The sequence below is a fragment of the Rattus norvegicus genome, chromosome 7, assembly GCF_036323735.1.
Source record: "Rattus norvegicus strain BN/NHsdMcwi chromosome 7, GRCr8, whole genome shotgun sequence".
Taxonomy (NCBI): Eukaryota; Metazoa; Chordata; class Mammalia; order Rodentia; family Muridae; genus Rattus; species Rattus norvegicus.
Genome location: NC_086025.1, coordinates 105,463,590 through 105,483,131, shown reverse-complemented (window position 1 = coordinate 105,483,131; position 19,542 = coordinate 105,463,590). Strand labels below are relative to the sequence as shown.

The following is a 19,542-nucleotide window of genomic DNA, read 5'->3' as shown; positions in this document are numbered from 1 at the left end:
TGCTTTGAGACTACTTTATTTTTCTCATTTAATTAGAGATATAGTTTATTGTGGTTGCTTACTGGTATTACTTCTGACCTGTGTTGTAGTAGACAATTAATGGAGTTGACGTCAAAGACTGCTGGCTGTACAATAATCTCTGTTTGTCTCTTGCACAAGCAATGAAACTTCCTTGCATGAATCATGAAGTCACTAAACTCTTGGGAACATTTGTCATAATAGGTGGATGTATTCTAGTGAATATATGGCAAGGGTTTTCTAGCCCATGGTTTTAAGCATTGTATCACCTTCACTTTGTATCCACCTACTTCAATCCATCCTTCAACATCTTCAACCTCGCTCCTTCCCTATGCTATTGGGATGCTATCTCCTAACAGATCCTCTCAGCAGATCCTGTCCCAGGATTCTACTGAGTTCTAATCATTCATCTTTAGGCCATGTAATTGGAATTTGCCCCCATACACATGTTCTGGATTCAAGAGATGTATTTAGAATTTGTACAAAGAACATGTCCTCTCTCTTTTTGGAGTCTTTTTTATGTTTCCCCTTCACTTTGAAATTGTCCTGAACTCTTCCCTCTAGTGTTTGAGATTTTGTCTTTTCCAGCAACTGTCCCTAGCCTTGTGATAAAACCACACAGACAGTAACTTACTCTATTACTTCTCTGAGTCTGAAAAGTTAGTGCTCCCTGAGAACTTGTCTGCTCTCAGCTATACTGCTTCGCCTTCAAAAGAGTGTTTTGAGTCATTTACTATTTGCACAGGAAGGTAAGCCTGGTAGAAGCTCACCCAGCCACACTGGAAGTTAATTTCAATAGAACAATGCTAGACATCCTTGAGCTCAATTAGTGTCAATCCTTCTACTTGTGATCTGTAATGTTTTAAACAGTCTAGACTCAAGTATACAGTCATCAATACCTGCAGCTATTGTACTATGGTTTAGAAACATTTATTTTTTTCACTAATGGCAACCAATTGTGGGTATGTTAATATTAATAACTGCCCCTCTCTGATATCTGATTCATTGCCAATAAAATGGACACTTAGACCATGAGATATAGATTAATAGGTAATCCTGTGGAGATAAAGACTTGAACTCAGAAAGATTTATGAATGAAATAATTTAGTCACTTAAGGCTTGCACTCTTTCTCCAATGCTTGCTTTATTTTTAGTGTAGGAAGCAGGAGGATCGGTGTTGAGGAAGGGATTGGTATGGTGAGAAGGTGGGAGTGAGAAGGAGGAGCTGTGAAGCTCATCATGGTAGCCAAGACCATAGAAACATTTCAATACACTAGGACTTTACTTTGTGTATAAATTATATACAAATTTATTTTGTGTGTTTGTGGAGCTACCAAATTTTTTTCCTTGGCTAAGCTACAGTAAAATCTGGAATTTTTCTCCTGGCCCTTGATTATTGTCCCTAATAAAATACAGTTTTATTAAAATGACCCAAGCTCTAGTTTAGCACTCTGGATATAATTTATTTTAATAATTAAAATACAATTATATAATTTCCCTTTCCTCTGTTCTCCCACATGCCTCCCTTGCTCTCTCAAATTCATGGCCTCTTTTCCTTTGATTATATATATTTGCACAACTTGACGGCCCATGTTCTCCCTAATAGTCATAGAAAATCTAAAATAGCCCCAACTCCAGGCATGATAAGCCCTGATTTGAATTTGAAGGACACCTCAGACTTTATAGTCTATTGCTATTACTCTTGCTTACCCAAGAGAGGTGGAAGGTAAGTCCCTGCTGCTGATAACCTAATGCTTCCCAGACACAGGACCCAAAGGTCCCAGGCTGGATATGATCTGAAAGCCTTACCCTTGAGATCTGGCTTTTCATCTTTTGTCTTCTCTCAGTTATTTTTGTTCTCCATAACCTGCATTCATCAAGAAGTCTGCTAGGTCTGTTTATCTGGCGAACCCTATTCCTGATAGACATTCTCAGTAAATAGCTTTCTTCTGACTCTGCTCCTAGACTATAGATCCTCATTTGTTCATGTCGTACTCAGAATGGAGTTCAATTTATGTTGTATTTTTTTCTCCTATCAGCAATGGTTCAGAAAAAAATTTTTGAATACTTTATTATTTTTCTCTGGTCTTTTATTTTCTGATAACTCTTAGAAATGTACCCAAATATGATTTGTAGATTTGAAGAAACCATCATTTAGCTGATACTTAAAGGTAAAATTTCTATCTCCACATAATCTTAACTGTTTTTATTAAAATGTCTAACCCTGTCTCCTCTTTCTGTGAAGAAGTGACACCTCATCCTTAAGTGGGCAGCACAGGGCAGCCTCCTGATGAGAGGCAAGAAACTCGAGACTCTGCATTGCTCAAGAGCTCCTTGAGGAATAACTGTAAAAATGCTGTTGTAATAGAACTTCATATTCAAATTGACTCTTATTCTTAGGGTGTCAAAGTGCTTTATCAACATGAATTGCTAGAAACCTTTTAGGTTAATTAAAATGAACAGGTTTCCTAGACACAGAAGGTGACTGCTTTTATACTTGGGGGGATGTTTCTCTGTGTGAGCAAATTTAAGTACAAATAAGTCCTTTGACTAATCAGAGACATTTTAAGAAGTAGTGAATTCAACATTACACCGCAAACAGATTGCCACATCCCATTGCTCTTCAGAATAATAATGATAATAATTTCGTGGTTCATAAGTAGAGGCATTCATAGTCTTATTTGTGCTACTATATATTCAGTGGTTGCAGGCAGTCCTGTGTTGTGCTTGGCACCCTACATGCAATAGTGCATTGTTTGCTTATAAGGACACTGCAATGCAGGTCTTATCTTCTCTTTATGCTATAGCAATATAGGTTTTATCTACACTTGACAGTTCAGGAAACCAAGGTTTAAGGAAGTTGAATAGCTTATCACTCTCATGGATCTAGCAAGTGCCAGAGCTGGGATGATAGTCTAGGTTTTTGAGCTAGCTGTCCATATTTTTCTCCTCCAACGGCATTGCAAGTTCCTTCTCTATTTCTATGCTCCAGGACAATATAACATATCCCTACCAGAAATAGACTGCCATTGCAGACTCAAGGATTTAGACTTGGAGTTATACAATGGTAAGAAGAGGAGATGAAGCCAGACTGCTGGTGGAAGTCAGAACATGGAGTGGAGGTGGGGGCTTGCCAAACAAGCCAAGGCATTTGGACTTTTTCTCCATATGTCATCCTGCTTATCAATATTCATGCAGCACTCAGAGATCCAATTAGCAAGGGAAGGAATTTTTGCTCTCTAAGGATATACTGTGACTGTCACTACAGTAAAGACATTACCAAATTGTATTCTCCTAGCAACCCTCTGTGGTAAATCCCCGTGTTCTTTTCAAGGACCTTGAAATTAAGACTCAGGAAGGTTAAAGGATCCGTGTAAGGTTGTATAGCTCATAAAAATGCCATCAGTTCATTAAACCCCAATGGTTTGTCTCACCATTCTCACAATGTTTGACAGCCCTGCACTACTTAGATTTGATGGTCACATTAGATTGCACCTAATGTGTCCTTTACAGGACACTATATATAGATTTCATATCACATCCTGACCCTTTGGCTAAGTCGACTATAGGATTCCTGTTCATAGAGAGCATGCCATTGGCAAATTTACATTTAGAGACAATTGTGATTTTCCAAATGGTCAGAACCCCCAACATACAAGAGCATTAAAAGAAATACCAGTATTGGGTGTCTAGAACTTTTGCTACAGACAGGCTTGCTCAGATTCAGGTCCAGGCAGAAGCACTCTGTTGACGTTGTGATTTGTGTTGTGTGCACAGAATTGTTTATGATGTTCAGATGTCCCTAAAATACCTAGGATTGATGTTGAGGTCTGCAGGATGTAGGTTATTACTGCATCATGCAGGGGGCTGTGCTGTGGACATAGTGACTGTCCACTGGCAAAGCAAGCAGGCATGTTGACTGAAGCTGTCCTCCAGAATGAATTCAATTTTACAAATATTCCTATAGAATTGGGCACTTCTATACTGTGAAAGAATGGTACTGTTGTAGCATACTTTACATTCAAGTATTTTTGGGAGTGTTTTCCAGTGAAATGGGATATGTAGGCATGAAAGTGTGATGCTAGTACTCGCTTATGAGCCTTAGAATTACTAAGTTATTCCTTAACTGTTGCCTCCTTTTCTAAGTTCAGGTTCTTCTCTTATTACTGGTTTGCCACTCATGTTGCTTATTTCTCTGCTTGCCCTCTGCCACAAAAGATACTATTGTCTACTGTGCTTTCTGAATGCCAATTTGCATGAAGGGGAAGAAGCCACGTCTTTAATGATACTATTTTTAAGTGACCCTCTATGAACCCGCAGCATACCAGGGCATGCAGGCATCGCAGATGGTGAAAGGAAAGAGTCAGGGGACGCAAGATCGTAGAAAACTGGAACATCCCTGATCAGCAGGGAGAGGAGAGCAAGATAGTTTCTCAGCGCATGCTGAATCTAGATCCCTAATCTTTAGCTTGATGTCTCAGACTATTTTTTCAATTCTATTGAGCAATCAGATGTGAAATCTCCACAAAATATTTAAGCAAAATGAGCATGTGATAAAAAAAATAGCTATACTTTAGGAACATCATATTCAGAGCAGGGCAGAGACTATTTGTATAATTATTATTTTTTGAAAAGCTTATTTATTTATTTATTTACTTTTATTTTACAGACAGGGTTTCTCTGTCCTGGACTTGCTCTGCAGACCATGGCAGTCTGGAACTCACAGAGATCTTCCAGCCTCTGCCTTCCTAGTGCTGGGATGAAAAGTGTGTGCCACCATGGCCCCAGCCTTTGAAAAGCTTATTGTGACATTTTTAAAAATAATTTGAGGCTCAATGATATCATTGAAAATATAGAGAGAGTTTTAAAACTCTACAGTAGAGTATTTATAGACTTTAAAAAAATTTTTGGACTTGAAAATATTTAGAGAAGTATTGTTATGATATCGATAAGAAATATGGTTTAGTGTAATGAAATGATTTTCTGTACTGCAGTAGGAATAAAGGGGCTCTCAGTAGTATAGCTGTGCACAATGCAGCGTTCAGAGTTTTGATTTCCTTGTCAGCAAGAGGAAGAAAATACTCTAGGCATCTTCTGTGCTTGGGGAATTCAGAGGCAGACAGTTGTCTCTAAACGTAAATGTATAGTGGGTTGTCCAGAGTAGAAGCTGATATGTAGCTTTAATTCCACTGGGAAGATTGAAAGTGACCCCGTACCAAGGGTGAGGAGTAGATATACCATACGATGTTTGTGACTGGTGCCTGAAGGGTGGTTCTTCTCTGCCCATGTCTGACTTATGCTGAACAACACTAGCACTGGTCCCTATGTCCCTGGATCATGTCCTTCAGAGCAATCCACTTGATATTTGTCGTTTCGCACATAGATTCAAAGGACCAGAGCAATTAAAACAAGAGTCCTTAGACATTGGTAGACAACAAACAACAATGACTAGTGGGGAGAGTAGAAAGCCATTTCTAAATGAGACTTAAAAAATATTACTCATTTGGGTTTTGTCTGTCTACTGTCATTTCTTACACTGGAAGCAAGAAAGCCAAGCAGGGCTGATGACAACGAAGGATTTAATGTGTGGCACGATTAAGGGGAATCCTAGCTCTATATGACCACTGTTTGTGACACTCTGGATCAATTAACTATCAATTAATCAGTCTCCAATTCCTGTTCTATCAAATGGAAATACTTACGTCTAAGTAGAATCATGGATGGAATACATAAAAAGTCACCTTCTTTTTAAAACTTTGCTAATTATGCTCACTCTTCCCCCTAAAGAGGGTTCAGAATCGAATAAATCAAAGAGATTCAGAGACAACAGGAGAGTCATATTTAGGCAGCAATTGACTTTTTTTCTTGGATAAGAAAAATTATACATCTGCTTCTAAAATATGAAGAGTGGTGGCTGTGATTCATGCACACATGATTCACAGAGAAATCTGGAGCTGAAACACAGCGAAACTAATAATATTCCGCCCTTGTGACTATAGCTTGCCTAAGCTCAGAATGTGTACCCAGAGTCAGGGCTGTCATCCCCAGGACAAGTATGGCACTTCCTTGATTTAGCAACAGTGATACAAGCAGAAAAGATTGTGATTTCCCCATAGCATACATCCCAAAGTTAGCTCCATCTACGGCAGCTGCAGCATCTCTCTTCTCCACTTGCTTGGTTCTTATCTCTACCGACATCTGGTACTTGTGCAGAACCAGCATAACAGCTTCTCTTAGGTGTCTCCATCTTCATTTTCAAGAGACCCATTCTTCCTCTTCTCACTGGAATGGACTTACTTATTGGTCAGAGGTCCACTGTAAGACTGATAATACAGTCATCAATCCAAGTATGAAGGAGATACAGGATGAGTCCTGGAATTGTCATCTTCTCACAGCCCCATCTTTACTCGGTCTATCTCAACATAAATTTGCTCACCAAAAAAAGAACTTACAACGATTTATATTTTATGAGGATTGTAAACACATGCATACAGCACACATTTCATGAAGTCAGCATCGCCATTGATACCTGCTCTTTGGTTTCCTTTCATTGTTGGAAAATCTGACCTAATTTTGTTGGCGCCTGCTATGCACTCTATGTATTTATCATTCATCTTTTGTTGCAATGTATGGCCACCATCATCCTGCTTCATGTTTCACTTTTCCTCTGACGTTGTCCATTGCCCCTCAGAATCTTCTAAGAGCCAATTACTTTATAGATACATAATGCACTATCACTCTTTGCCATCCATCCTTCTGCTGGATAGTTTAATGATTGCAGGAAATATCAAGGTTTTCTAGGAATTTATTCACCCTGAATAAATTGAAGAAGTGTAACTCTGGTTACCATGCTGAATTCAGTGGGTGTATGTACTCGGCACATTACTTCAGTGGGTGTAGTACAGTACTGCACTATGCATACTCTGTGCTTGATAATGCCATGGTAAATGTGAGTATGACCTCTCCTCTCATTGAACTTGGAGAGTTCAGATCCTCATTCACCTAAAAATAGATACTTAGCAGAATCAGAAAGGCCAAAGACAGTTTGGGAAAGAAAAGGTTTCATGAATCAGGAAAGGTACATATTTGGGGGACCCTAGACTGGAAAGAACCAGGACACCAACCTGGCAGTTCCAAGGTGGTGTCTGTTTTGCCTATTTAAGTGCCTGAGTAACCGAGTGAATCTTTGAGTTTCTATTTAGTTTTCAAAGTCTAACATAAATATCATCAGAAGGCGAACATGAATCTGAATGTAATCCCATTCTCATTACACCACATAATGTCTTCTATTCCTTCACTTTCAGTGCTACCCAGGTTTGGGTAACATATTGCAAGAGCACTATAATGACAGAAGCTCTTTGTTGGGCTGTCTGTCAGTGTAGAGCAAGTTGTCCCTTAATGGATTCTGTGAGGTAGCTGCTATTGTATCCTCTTTAGGAGAAGGAATGAGGCTCAGAGAAATAAATCATCCTGTCTACAGATACATAGTTGATGACAAAACAGACATGTCAGAGTTATGAAAACACAGTCCTCCCTAATGTAATCTAGTAGCTGTTGTTTCTAAAGATGTCTGAAATAGTATTTGCAGTGTTGTCCCACTTGGTGGGACACCAGAGAGTGATGTGATCTCCCACTAAGGGGCAGAGTCTTTCTCCATTTCCTGGAAGTTGAGCCAGCTCTGTCACATGGCTTAAAGAGCAGAACATGGCCAGAGGGATGCTGTTTACTTTCCGAGGCAGAGGCGTAAAGGAGCCACAGCATCTGTTCTGCCTCCTGGGTTTTGTTCTCAGTGAGATCAGGAACTATGACTTCAGAGAGAGAAGGGGTGGGTGGGGTATTCCTATTTGATGGAGTTTTACTCATTCACTCCCATTCCAAAGCTGATCTTGAGTTACCAGATGTGTTATTAATAATTTTGTTCTCTGTTTGGCTTTTAGTTGGCAATAGTTTTCTTCATTCTTCCACAATGTGGGAAGGATCAATCAGTTCCTACCTTCATCTGACAAGTTTCAGGGTAAACGTGTGCATTATTTGATATCTGGGGCGCGCACTAACTATCTTAAGTAGCCATACCATCTTCTTCGGACTTTTGAAAGAATTGTAAGCCAAGGACCCTTCTGGGTGTAGCTCATAGTAAATGATCAATAAGTGGGGACTTTTGTTATCAGAATAGTAGGTCGAGTTCAGGAAGGTGGCTGTCAAGCAGCGACAGAGGATCAGCTCATTGCAGAGCCAGTTACCTAGAGTGGTACGGGCTGGAAGAGTGAAGGCATCAAGTGCCATGCTGGGATGAAAACCCACACTAAATCCACACTGAAGTCACACCAACCTGGGGGGACCTTCTAATGCTGAGGATTCCACCTTGTCTTGAAACTCATGATGCCTGTGTCCTATCAAAATCACTGAGGATGTTTCAAGGAGTCTTGTCCCCCAACCCCCAGACACACAAGCATATATACACACCCACACGCGCGCGCGCGCGCACACACACACACACACACACACACACAGACAGAGACACAGAGAGAGACACAGAGAGAGAGACACAGAGAGAGACACAGAGAGACAGAGAGAGACAGAGAGAGAAAGTCAGAGACAGAAAGTCAGAGACAGAGACAGAGATGCTGGGAACCAGAATTTCAATTTTGTTTCCATCTTCCCGCATCACCTTTTAATCTTTTCAGTCTTGGGGTTTGTCTCAGTTTCTTCTCCACTGTGGTGGTTTGGAAGGGTTTCTGAAGGAGGACTTGAACAGATGGCACAAACAGAAACACTACTCCTTCAAACACACACACACACACACACACACACACACACACACACACACACACAAAATTGGCTTTAAGACATAAACTCCTAAGGATGGATTTCTTTTGCCAAGAAAGCTTATTTGATCTCTGCTCTGGACTGGCAAGGAATACCCTAATCTCTGCTCCTATGTGCAAGCTGCTGTTTTAACCAGGCTTAATACAAAACACAATCATCAAATTGGATTTGCAGGCACTCATTAGCATAAGACACAGCTTGTGTAATCACCATCAAAGAACCAGAGAGAGGCTGTGAGCAAAGTGGCATTGCAGTGCTCAGGGGTCCTCAGCTTACTTATTTCTTTTGTCATCAGCAAATGGTTGATTTTTGTCCTTGAAGTACCAGGGTGCAGCAAGAACAGAGGTTGTCATGTGGGTCTTGCTTTTGTGGAGACGTCTCTGCTATTTCTCTCTCGTAGTAATGGTGTACTACTTCTAGTCCACAGGATGGCAGGAATAAATATAATGCTAATAAAAGCCACTTTAAGGGAGATCTATCAGCTTCCTATAATTTGCCACCTGGGCAGTTTTCTAGGGCAGAAGATCAAGGTGTTGATAAAGCACGGTCCTGTCCTTGTGTTACACATGACTAGAGAAATATAAACTATATAAAATGCATTAAGTTCTAACACAGAGCACAGGCAGTGGCAGGCTAATTACCACTGCCGAGCACTAGGCAGCCTTCCCTGACCTCGATAACTAGTTCTAATGCTCCAATATACTTTTGAAAGCCCAAGTCCTCTTCATTTGTAGCATTTACCACAGCAGGAAAATGCATTTGCAAGTGACTCATGCGCTTCTTTACAATGTAATCTTTAGAAAAGCAAAGAGCAAGACTCTTTATTCACCACTGAGTCCTGGGACCTTTCTATCTGACTCCTGCATAGTAATAGGTCCTTAGTTGGTTGAATAAGACAGTGGATATAAGGTTTAGGAAATCTGCTCATAAAAGAGAATATTTGAATTGTGTTTTGAAAAAAATGAATGGAAAAATGCATTCAAAATAGCAAAGAAAAAGGCAGGAGTAGGTGGGTGTGTGGAGGATCACCCTCATAGAAGCAGGGGATGGGGGTTTGAAGAGGGGAAATTAGGAAAGGGGATAACATTTGAAATGCAAACAACTAAAATATCCAATAATAAATTAAAGATATCTATGAAACAACAGTAATAAATAATAATAATAATAATAATAATAATAATAATAATAATAACTTAAAAGAAAAGGATGCTTTTATTGGCCATTGGTTATAGATTTGTCATATTCCCTGCTCAAGTTCATGTACCTGGACCTTTAAGGAGCTAAGTTTTTCAGTGTAAAGTGCCTGACATAAAAACATGAAGGATCTCTGGATTTTAAGAGCAGTGCAGTTCCTATCACTCTCTGATATGTCTTTGAGTACATTGCTTGACTTCTCCGGGTCCATTAGATAGCAACTGCAGATGTCATCCTGAGTTACATGCCTCTTTTATAATTCCTTTATTACATGTGCAAGACCTCCCTGTCTTGGTTCCCTACACCCCACTGTAAATGGACACTATGTCAGCCATGTACCTACTGCAAAGTCCGTGATTTTGAATGCCTGGTTTGACCCCAAGCCATCCAACTTCCAATTGTATGGGTGGATTTAAATCATAATCAATTGTTCTTTTGGCTTGATAAGGTATTACTGTGAAACTCTCACGGCTCTTGATCGTTTGTTTCCTTACTTGGATATTACAAAGTCAAGAGTGTCCATATTGTATCAGAAATTATGGGATCTCAAGTCTTTATAAAACATATATCTAAGAACTTTGTGCATGATTGCTACCTATTTACTGGAAGGGTCTTATGGCAGTGCTCTGAAAGCTCCTGAAGAAACTGACAAGACCAAGGAATCTAAGAGGATTGCAAGGAGGTTGCACATGATACTGGCTTAGAGAAAAATAGGTGTTTTGAACATATCTTTAGGGAGGGAATATTAAGCATATGAGAAAACCTTGGTTAAGAGACTTAGAAATGTATGGAGTGTTTCAGGTGAGTTTAGCTGGTTTTATAGGAGAAAATGGACACCATGAATACAATGAGATATCAATGGAAATGTGGGAAATTATCAGAGCAAGATGCAATATCTATTTTGATACAATGACTTCTAGATCTAAATGACCATCACTGTATTATAGGATACATATAAAAAAGTCTGGATTTAATGGATATTGCCACGTTATTTAATGGATGGTAGATTGATGATGTCTTAAAGTAAAAACATTGATCTGACTTATTTACTTATTAGAATCATTCACTTACACTGACTGACTGACTTGCTCGCTCACTCACTCACTCACTCACTCACTCACTCACTGTCCCACACACTTACTAATAATTCACAAAACTTACTGTTACAAACTCACCCATTCTCACTCATTAATCAACATGTTGAAGGTTAAGTTTTTCATCGTTATTTCCATAACTGTTTTGTCAACTTGAACCTCATACTTCTCACTTTATAAATAGAGGATTAAATATTTATTATTTATTAGATTTTAAATTATACTGAATTACAGGCAAGAGTACTCAAAATAGAGGATGTATCCTCACTCCTCACTGACCTTTGCCCTATTCCTCCCTACCTCATTATTTCCTTTGTCTACTTAGAAAGTTTTGTTTTTATGTTTGCATCTTGAATATATATGCTTTGATGAAGCTATAAGGCTAGAATCCTAAAATGGGAGGAAATAAGACCCTTTTTGGAGACTTAATGATATTACCTTAAGTATATATATATATATATAATATTTACATAATATCATGTGCAGTTGTATTTTCCTTCAAATGACATGATGGTATCTTCTTTAGAACTGAGAACTATTCTACTGTGTGTACATAAAACCTTTTCTCTACTCATTACTTTCTTGGCAGATACCTAGGTTGGTTCCATAACTTATTGATTATGACTAGTATTGGCACAAACTATGATATAAAAGCTTCTCTTTAATGTGTTGACTTAGATTAATTTAGGTAAATATCCAGTGGTAGTATATAGCAAGGTCATAGGACAGGTTTTGTTATAATAATAATAATGATATTAACTATCATTATTATTATCATTATTATCATTACCACCATCACCATTACCATCACCACCACCACCACCACCATCATCATCATCATTTTGAGGATCCTCTGAACTGACATCTATAATGACTAGACTAGTTTCTCCCAGCAGTATAGAAAGGGTCTGTTTCTCAACATTTTTACCAGTATTTGTTTGCTTTTTTTCCTTGATGGTTATCACTTTGGCTAGTGTGAAATGGAAAGTCAATGTAGTTTTTACATGTCTCTAATGTCTCCTGATGTTGAATATTATCATGTTTATTGGGCACATGTTTACCATCAATTAAAAAATATCTACTCATCTCATTAGCCCATTTATTGAGTGCATTATTTGTTTGTTGTTGTGTAGTTTTTGAGTGATTTGTATATACTAGATATTTATTCTCTGTCAGATATGTAGCTAGAAAGATCCTCTCCCATTTAGGCTGTCTCTTTCCTTTATTCTTTTTTCTTTGCTACAAAAAAGCCTTTTAGTTTTATGAAATCTTATTAGTCAGCTATTGGCCCTGTTTTCTGAGTATCTGGAATCCCATTCAGAAAGAACCTGAAGTTTTTCCATCTATGGTTTAGAGTTTCAGATACTATATTAGTGCATTTTAAATGTCACCATTCAAATGCAGTTTGTTTCAAGATAAAATAATAATTTTGTAAAAACCAAAATGGACGGACATACATCAGCCAATACCTCATTAATACTATGGAATAAATTAATGTTTTATTATAATAATTGTTATAAAATGTATATTCATGACCTGAGTATGATGGTTCCTGCCTGTAATTCCAGTACTTAGTATGTTGAGGAAGGAAGACTGACACAAGTTTGAAGCAAATCTGAGCTAAATAACAACTTCTAGGCAAGTCTGGGCTGCAGAGTAATATCTTGTCTCAAAATGAAGCAAACAAACAAAACCAAAATATTTATATATGTATATGATCTTGAAAAAAATCTCCCAAACATAAAGACTAGTCCCTAGATCCAGATGTAGAAAATTATCCACATCCCAGGAATGGACCGTGCTCCTTGTCAGTCATTTTCATATATTAACAGTTACTCTGTTTGATACCCAACAGCAGAGAGTACTTTTACTTGGTTTTGGATAGATTTGTGCAAATATGACCAGGAATTATGGGTTTTTTCATGACTGACTTTTAATTATAACTAAACATAATTTTGCAAATTGTGCCTATTGCTATCTAGAGAGAGCATAGAGTAGTGCTTCATAGTCTGTCATATTTGTCCAAAGCATGGATATGCCACATTTATACCTTTTGATGAGATCTTCCATCAGTGGTGCATTGCAAGACATGATGATGGCACCCAATCCATATGTGTACAATGGACTTAGCTGTGGTAATTTTCCAAAGCGGCCATATCAGTGTAGACTGAGATACTAATTACTATAGTTTGTTTATATCCCATGCTCTCACTTGGTATTGTCTGTATCTTCTCTTGGAATTCTAGTCATTGTGACATCACATGTTATGATTTTAATTTGCATTTACTGGATGGCAAATTATACTTAACATTTTTCTTCATATAGTTGTCAGGATTTGGCACCGTAACTTGGTGTGTGATCTGAGGTTTCTTTTGCCACGTTCATCTTCTAATACTCTCCAGTTGTCATGAAAAGCAGCTATTAGAACTCAAATTCAAAGTCCACACTGAGGAAGAATGGGATAGAAGCCCAGGAGAGAGGACTTTCTGTGCTCTGTCTGTTTTCTTCCTATCTTGGAGGTTGGCTTAGGCTGATCTCACACTTCAGTCTTTATTGTGCGCACAAACAATTCCCAACAGAATGTCTGATGCAGCCAATGAGTGAGAGTATTGTGAACAATGGACATTCTAATAAGGCCTCGCTGGGGAGCACACCAACAAGGACTAGATCTATACTTTTTCTGGATGTCTTTATGGATACCTGAAGATACTCTGCCCCTACCTGCTCCCTACTCACCTCTTATGGTTGAGACACCCTCCTCAGATGCTAACCTTGTCAGTGGTAATTAATGTTTCCAAGTAAGTGCTCATGACTGAAATACAGTACCAAACATAAGGGCTTTGGGATTGAGTCCTGCATCTCATTGATCATGTTTGACTCTTGGTCAGATTGTTTGTCATATGAGTACTCTCTCGCTAGAGAAATATCATCCACCTTCAAAGCCATCATAAGGATTGGGTGTACACAGGTACATTTCTGTGCTGGCTCTTGGTTTCTGTATCAGTTCTTGAAGGATAGAGTTTTGAAATTAGTAAAATAACAATTACAATATTATTGTCCCAATATGACTTTGGGATGCCTTTATGACAATCAGAGTTTGATGAGAGACAAATCAGTGAAGTAGAAGACAGTATCTGAAGGGCCTTATTTTATCTATGCACTGTAAGTTTCCTATGAAAGCAATCTGAGAAATTGTAATACACTGTGATGCATGTATGACAGGTTTGTGAAGGGTCCAATTAGAAAGAACTTTTGAAATGGAATGCTAAAACCCACTTTCCATATTTCACTTATCATTGTTTATTTATTTGATCACTAAATATCTAATAAGCAAAAGCACCAAAGTCAAGGGGAGGATTTTGAGGTCCACAAACACAAACATGAATCCTGGTGCCTTGATTCTTCTCTGAGAATGTCCACACACATTATTTAATCCACCAGAGCCATGATTTTCCAATATAGAAATTATTTTCTAAATAGTGCATAGAAATTGTTTATTCTAATATTTAAATACAAGAAATTATTTCCTGAAGGTAGATCGTGGAAGAATAACCATTTTGTGCAGACCAATGAGGTAGAATTGCCAATAGAATTGAAGGTAAGGATGCCTACATGACTGTCTCCGCAGCTACGAAGTGTGATTTCTGAGAGTAGAAATCATATTTGGCAGTTCACTATCTCCAGTGTCTAAGGCAATCTCTGCCATAAGTTGGTGTTTAATAATTTATGAATGTGTAAGCAAACAAGACTTATGTATGAAACATAGGGCTAACTTTGTGAAGAAAAGAGGAAAGACAAATTTAAAAAAAAGACAAAAAGAAAGGGATTCAAATATAACCATGCATAGTGTTATGGAATGGATGGAATAACAAGGACTAGCTGTGGTCAAATCATATCACAGGCATTGTGTGCTACGTGGTCACTTGTCCTTAGAAGGTGACTGCATGAAAGTCTTATTTTGAAAATCAAACATTCACGGTTTCTGAGGGACTTGCCTAGGATCACACAGCTCTCATAAATCATGTCTGTTTGACCTAAGTTCAAAGGTTTTCACTTCCCTACTTTTCTACAACACGCTTTTTAGTTATTTATTCCAGAATTATAAAGAACGAAGAAGGGTTGTGCTATGACTTTGCTGCATCTTGAAAGCGAAGATGAACTTGAGGAGTCATGGCAGGAAATCACTGCAGCCCGGGCTAAAGGTTGGAGCTCAGACATGGGGTAGCTCAGGAGAAAGGAGAGGTGGGCGGAAAGTTCAGTGAAATCAGATGGTGGGACCTTGAAGGTCATACTTGGGAACTGGACTTTAGTTTCTAAACATGGGGAAGCTAGTGGATATGTCTGATAGATAAGATGCAGGCAGTCATATTTCAGAAGAGGGATCTACTAAGATACTTACTATAAGAGCAAATAGTTATTATTTCTACTACCTTTACTTATGTGTGAAACCTATAGCTGTATGCAGATAAAGGGGAAAGACAGACAAAAAAAATGAGAGAGAAACAGAGAGAGAGAGAGAGAGAGAGAGAGAGAGAGAGAGAGAGAGAGAGAGAGAGAAATATAACGACCCTGGGAGCCATAGCCCCTGGAAAGGGACTCCATGCTAATCAGCTATTTCTTCTCTCTCTCTCTCTTTCTCTCTCTCTCTCTCTCTCTCTCTCTCTCTCTCTCTCTCTCTCTCTCTCCAACCACTTTCATCACTTAAGATAAAAAAGGAATTTGTGGATTGTTTTTAGGAGGATGGCTGTGAGGCAGAGGAAAGATGCTATGTATCCAGTAGTATTTACATAAGCTATGACATGAGGTTCTGTGTTCAGGGCTGTCATTTCCTGCCCTGGGTCTCAGCTCCCAAACTCTAAATTGAGAGAGCTGCCCTGCAAAATTCCCTCTTTGGCAAAGTTTCCATAATTAAACCTTTCATCATTGTCACTAGCAGCAGCTAAATTTGGATCAAAAGGAGCACTTTGTGACAGTCAACGTCAGTTCTACCTCAGGGAGGGCGAGTTTACTCATCGACACCTGTAGTAGACTGGGTACAGAGGCAGTTTCCTTTGCTCATGGTGTCACAGCTCAGTAATCCAAAATTAGAAAAAAGTGGCTCCTTACTTATAGGGAAACCTCACTTCCATTCTAACCACCCAACCAGGGATGAAAACAGCAAAATCCAGTTTCTTCTCATTTTTTTTTTCCTGTGAGTTTGTAGTAAAGATCAGGATAAAGAGAGTTTGTGGCCCATCCTTGACCATCTATTGCTTTAGAAGCACACTTAAATTCCTTTACTGTTTTTGCAATGACTGATAAAGATTGAGTCCTGTGCCTTGTATATGTTAGAGGAAAGTTCTTCTATCACAGAACCATGCTCTGCTCCATTGCATACCTTCTCATATGGAGCATTGGTCTCATGGTCATTGGTTTCTCAGTCCTTATTCTGTGGTTTCTGTTTCCAGCTCCATGAAACCTTGAAGATCCTTTGATAGGGCACTGGTTGGTGCTGGTGGGAGTCTGGAGACCTTCTGTTGCCGAAACTTGATCCAGGGAGGAAGACACAGTATTGTTTGGACAGCGACTCCTAAGCCATTTCATGCATTAGTATACAGGATGAATAGGGAATTGCAGGAGAGCTAAGTACCTCATCGCTAAAAATTAAATAAGTAAATAAAATTCCTCTCCTCTCTTGGCTAATTTTCATAAAATTGCTCTAATCTAATAAAAATTTTCCTCATTTTAAGGTTAGCATAGTAGTCAGTTTTAACTGTCAGCTTGACGCAAACTAGAATCATTGGTGAAGGGAGTCTTAATGAGGAATTAGCTAAATGAACTTGGCCAGTGAACCTGTCTGCAGTGATCATTGCATTAACTGAAGCATGAACTGAGCTATATAGGAGGGAAGAGAGCTAGCTGAGCACAGGTATTAAGCGAACAAATATGGGAGGATTTTTTTCTTGCTCTTAGGCCATGACATAAGCAACTGCTTGAGTTTTGTCTTGGCTTCTCTTGAAGACTAAACTGTACCTTAGAGTTGTACACCAAATAAAGTCACTCTGTCTGTAGTTGCCTTTGGCCAGGATATTTTATCACAGCCACCATGTGAAATTAGAACAGGCGTGTCAAGGTAATGCACTAGTTGTCCAGAGAGATGCTGCAATTGGCATTCGTACTCCTGTCTGCACACTGTGAAGCTCTAAGTTAAGTGATTTGCTGTGAAGTAGTTTTCATCCAATTCAAAAGTTCATTTAAAAGTTTGGAATCAAGGACCACCTTCTTGCTTTTCGATGTCTGAATTCTAGCCTGCCAGATGTCTTGATGACATAAACTGCCTCTTTATCCCATGAACTAGAGCGTAGCAATGAAAGTCTGCATTGGAAAAACCAATCACCTCTTACTCAGGAATTTCCATTGCATACCATTTTCTACCCTCGTTACTACCACCTTTCCCATGAGGCCTGGAAACCCTGCTGTGATTTCAATTTTGCAAATGAGAAAACTTGGGAGTCAAGAGGCTTGTCAAAGATTACTTACCCTAGGAAAGAGCATCAGATATTCTATTTTCTATGTAGCTGGAAAAATCACTGAGCCATCTCAGATAGTAAAGTGGTTTTCATATATTTTTTTGTATGCAAGTGTGTTTGTATGCACTCGTGTATGTGTTTTGATGTGTGTAGGTGTACATTGTATGTGTGTGTGTGTGAATATGTGTGTGTTGTGTATGTGTGCATAACCAAGGTTTATCAGTGCCTTGCATTATCAAATATCCCAGATACCCTTCACTCAATTGAGGTCATTGATCACTAGACCCATGTTTGCTCTCTGTGATTTACTTTGCCACTTTCATAAAGACTTTTGGCCATGCCGCATCTGCCGCATGTGGAGCAGTACCTGGTGAGTAGAATGAGATGAATCTCAGGACATTTATTTCCAGGAAGCATGGAAAAGGCTAGTGTATATTCTTCCTTTCTCCTTATGACCAGTGATTTTTTTTTTTACAATAACTTAGCTGTTTTGGATGTCCTGGTGGTGGGGATAAGTGAGAATGGGTGTGGGGAGGCCGGGCATAGGAGGGACCTGTGGGTTGACACAGAGGCAAGGGGGATCTAGATTCATCTTTATGAAGTGATTGGAGCCCAAGAGCAGCTCACAGTGAAAATGAGGATCAGAGCCAGGAGAGTACATGAGCTATACAGTTGTGCCTTGGAGACATCTGGTATGCTGAGTGCTAGTTATCACTGCATTTAAGGGTTGGGGATTTAGCTCAGTGGTAGAGCGCTTGCCTAGCAAGTGCAAGGTCCTGGGTTCGGTCCCCAGCTCCGGAAAAAAAAACAAAAACAAAAAAACAAAAACAAAAAAACAAGGTAAATCACTGCATTTAAGCAAACTACCAGTAGTCAGTGACTTTAGAGCAGGAACATCCTTAATTGAAGACTCTAGTTTTTGGTGAGGTTAAGTCAATCTGACATTAAGGAGTTGCTTTGGTTGTGATCTTCTTGAGGAAGTTCCACATCCAGGTTCTCTCAATTGTTAGAAGGATTCAGCTAAAGCACACTGTAATCCCAAACCTTCCCTTGTCTCCTTTCTATAGCATGGTTCACAAAATGGACACTGATTTCTTTCCTTTTAATATCAGGACCGGTAAGAAGCAACACGCTCAGCAGAAGCAGAAGGCATGTATGCTGTCTTATCTCAGGAGAGGATTGCACAAAGGCTTCTCTCCATGGTTAGGGTCACTGGAGCCATCTCAGGGTCAGCTTATCATAGTACACTTTGCATTCAGTAATCACTGAAGTCCTGGGGCAGGATCCTCTTATGCCACTAAGATCAGCTCTTTTACACTTTTCTTTTGCCCTTGAGCACTTCCAGATAGTATCTGAGCCCCACAGGCAGAGAAGGGCTTGGTGCTTGCTTTCTCTATCTGTCATGCACATTGAGATAGCTCTGTGTGGTACCCAGGAGCTTCTGGCCATGGTCCTTGTACCATAGAGACACCCATGCCCACTACCAGCATAAAATACTATATAGCACCAGTAGGCTGTTAAGGGCAGACTTTCATGTCAGCTGGGCTGAAGCTTACACTTCCAGACTTATGTGAGCTCTGCACTGTTAAGGTTTTCATTGAGAGTGGAATGAGGACTTGGGAGTAGCATCTTGGGACATCAGGCTTCAAATGTGAAGAATCAGCCCTGTCTTTTCCCGCCATAGGGTTTAGAAAAAGTGTCTGAGTTTTCTTGTGTCTTGGTTTCCTCATCTTTGATAGAGAACATTTTCTTCCTTTGTGGAGGGGACTTACGGAGGGTATAGCTGATGAGCATGAGATTAGATCCATGGTGAATGTCCTGGCCAGGCTCAATATCATTATTACTTGAACATATTTCATCTTCCAAGAAAAAACAAGCCATTCCTTATTGTAGGGACCCTG

The 19,542-nt window shown here is 39.2% G+C and overlaps 1 protein-coding gene across 5 annotated transcripts in view; it reads left to right on the top strand.

Moving 5' to 3' along the window:
* Fam135b (family with sequence similarity 135, member B) overlaps positions 1 to 19,542 on the top strand; it is a 268,886-nt gene that overhangs the window by 55,585 nt on the left and 193,759 nt on the right. The window contains exon 1 of one of the 5 annotated variants that reach the window (XM_039080216.2): positions 24 to 13,930. The exons of 3 other annotated variants lie outside the window; for them this stretch is intronic. The gene's annotated coding sequence lies outside the window, so the exon portion shown is untranslated. Of the gene's footprint in view, positions 1 to 23; positions 13,931 to 19,542 lie in introns of those variants that run through there. One more of the 5 variants, XM_017595245.3, reaches the window with a different exon arrangement.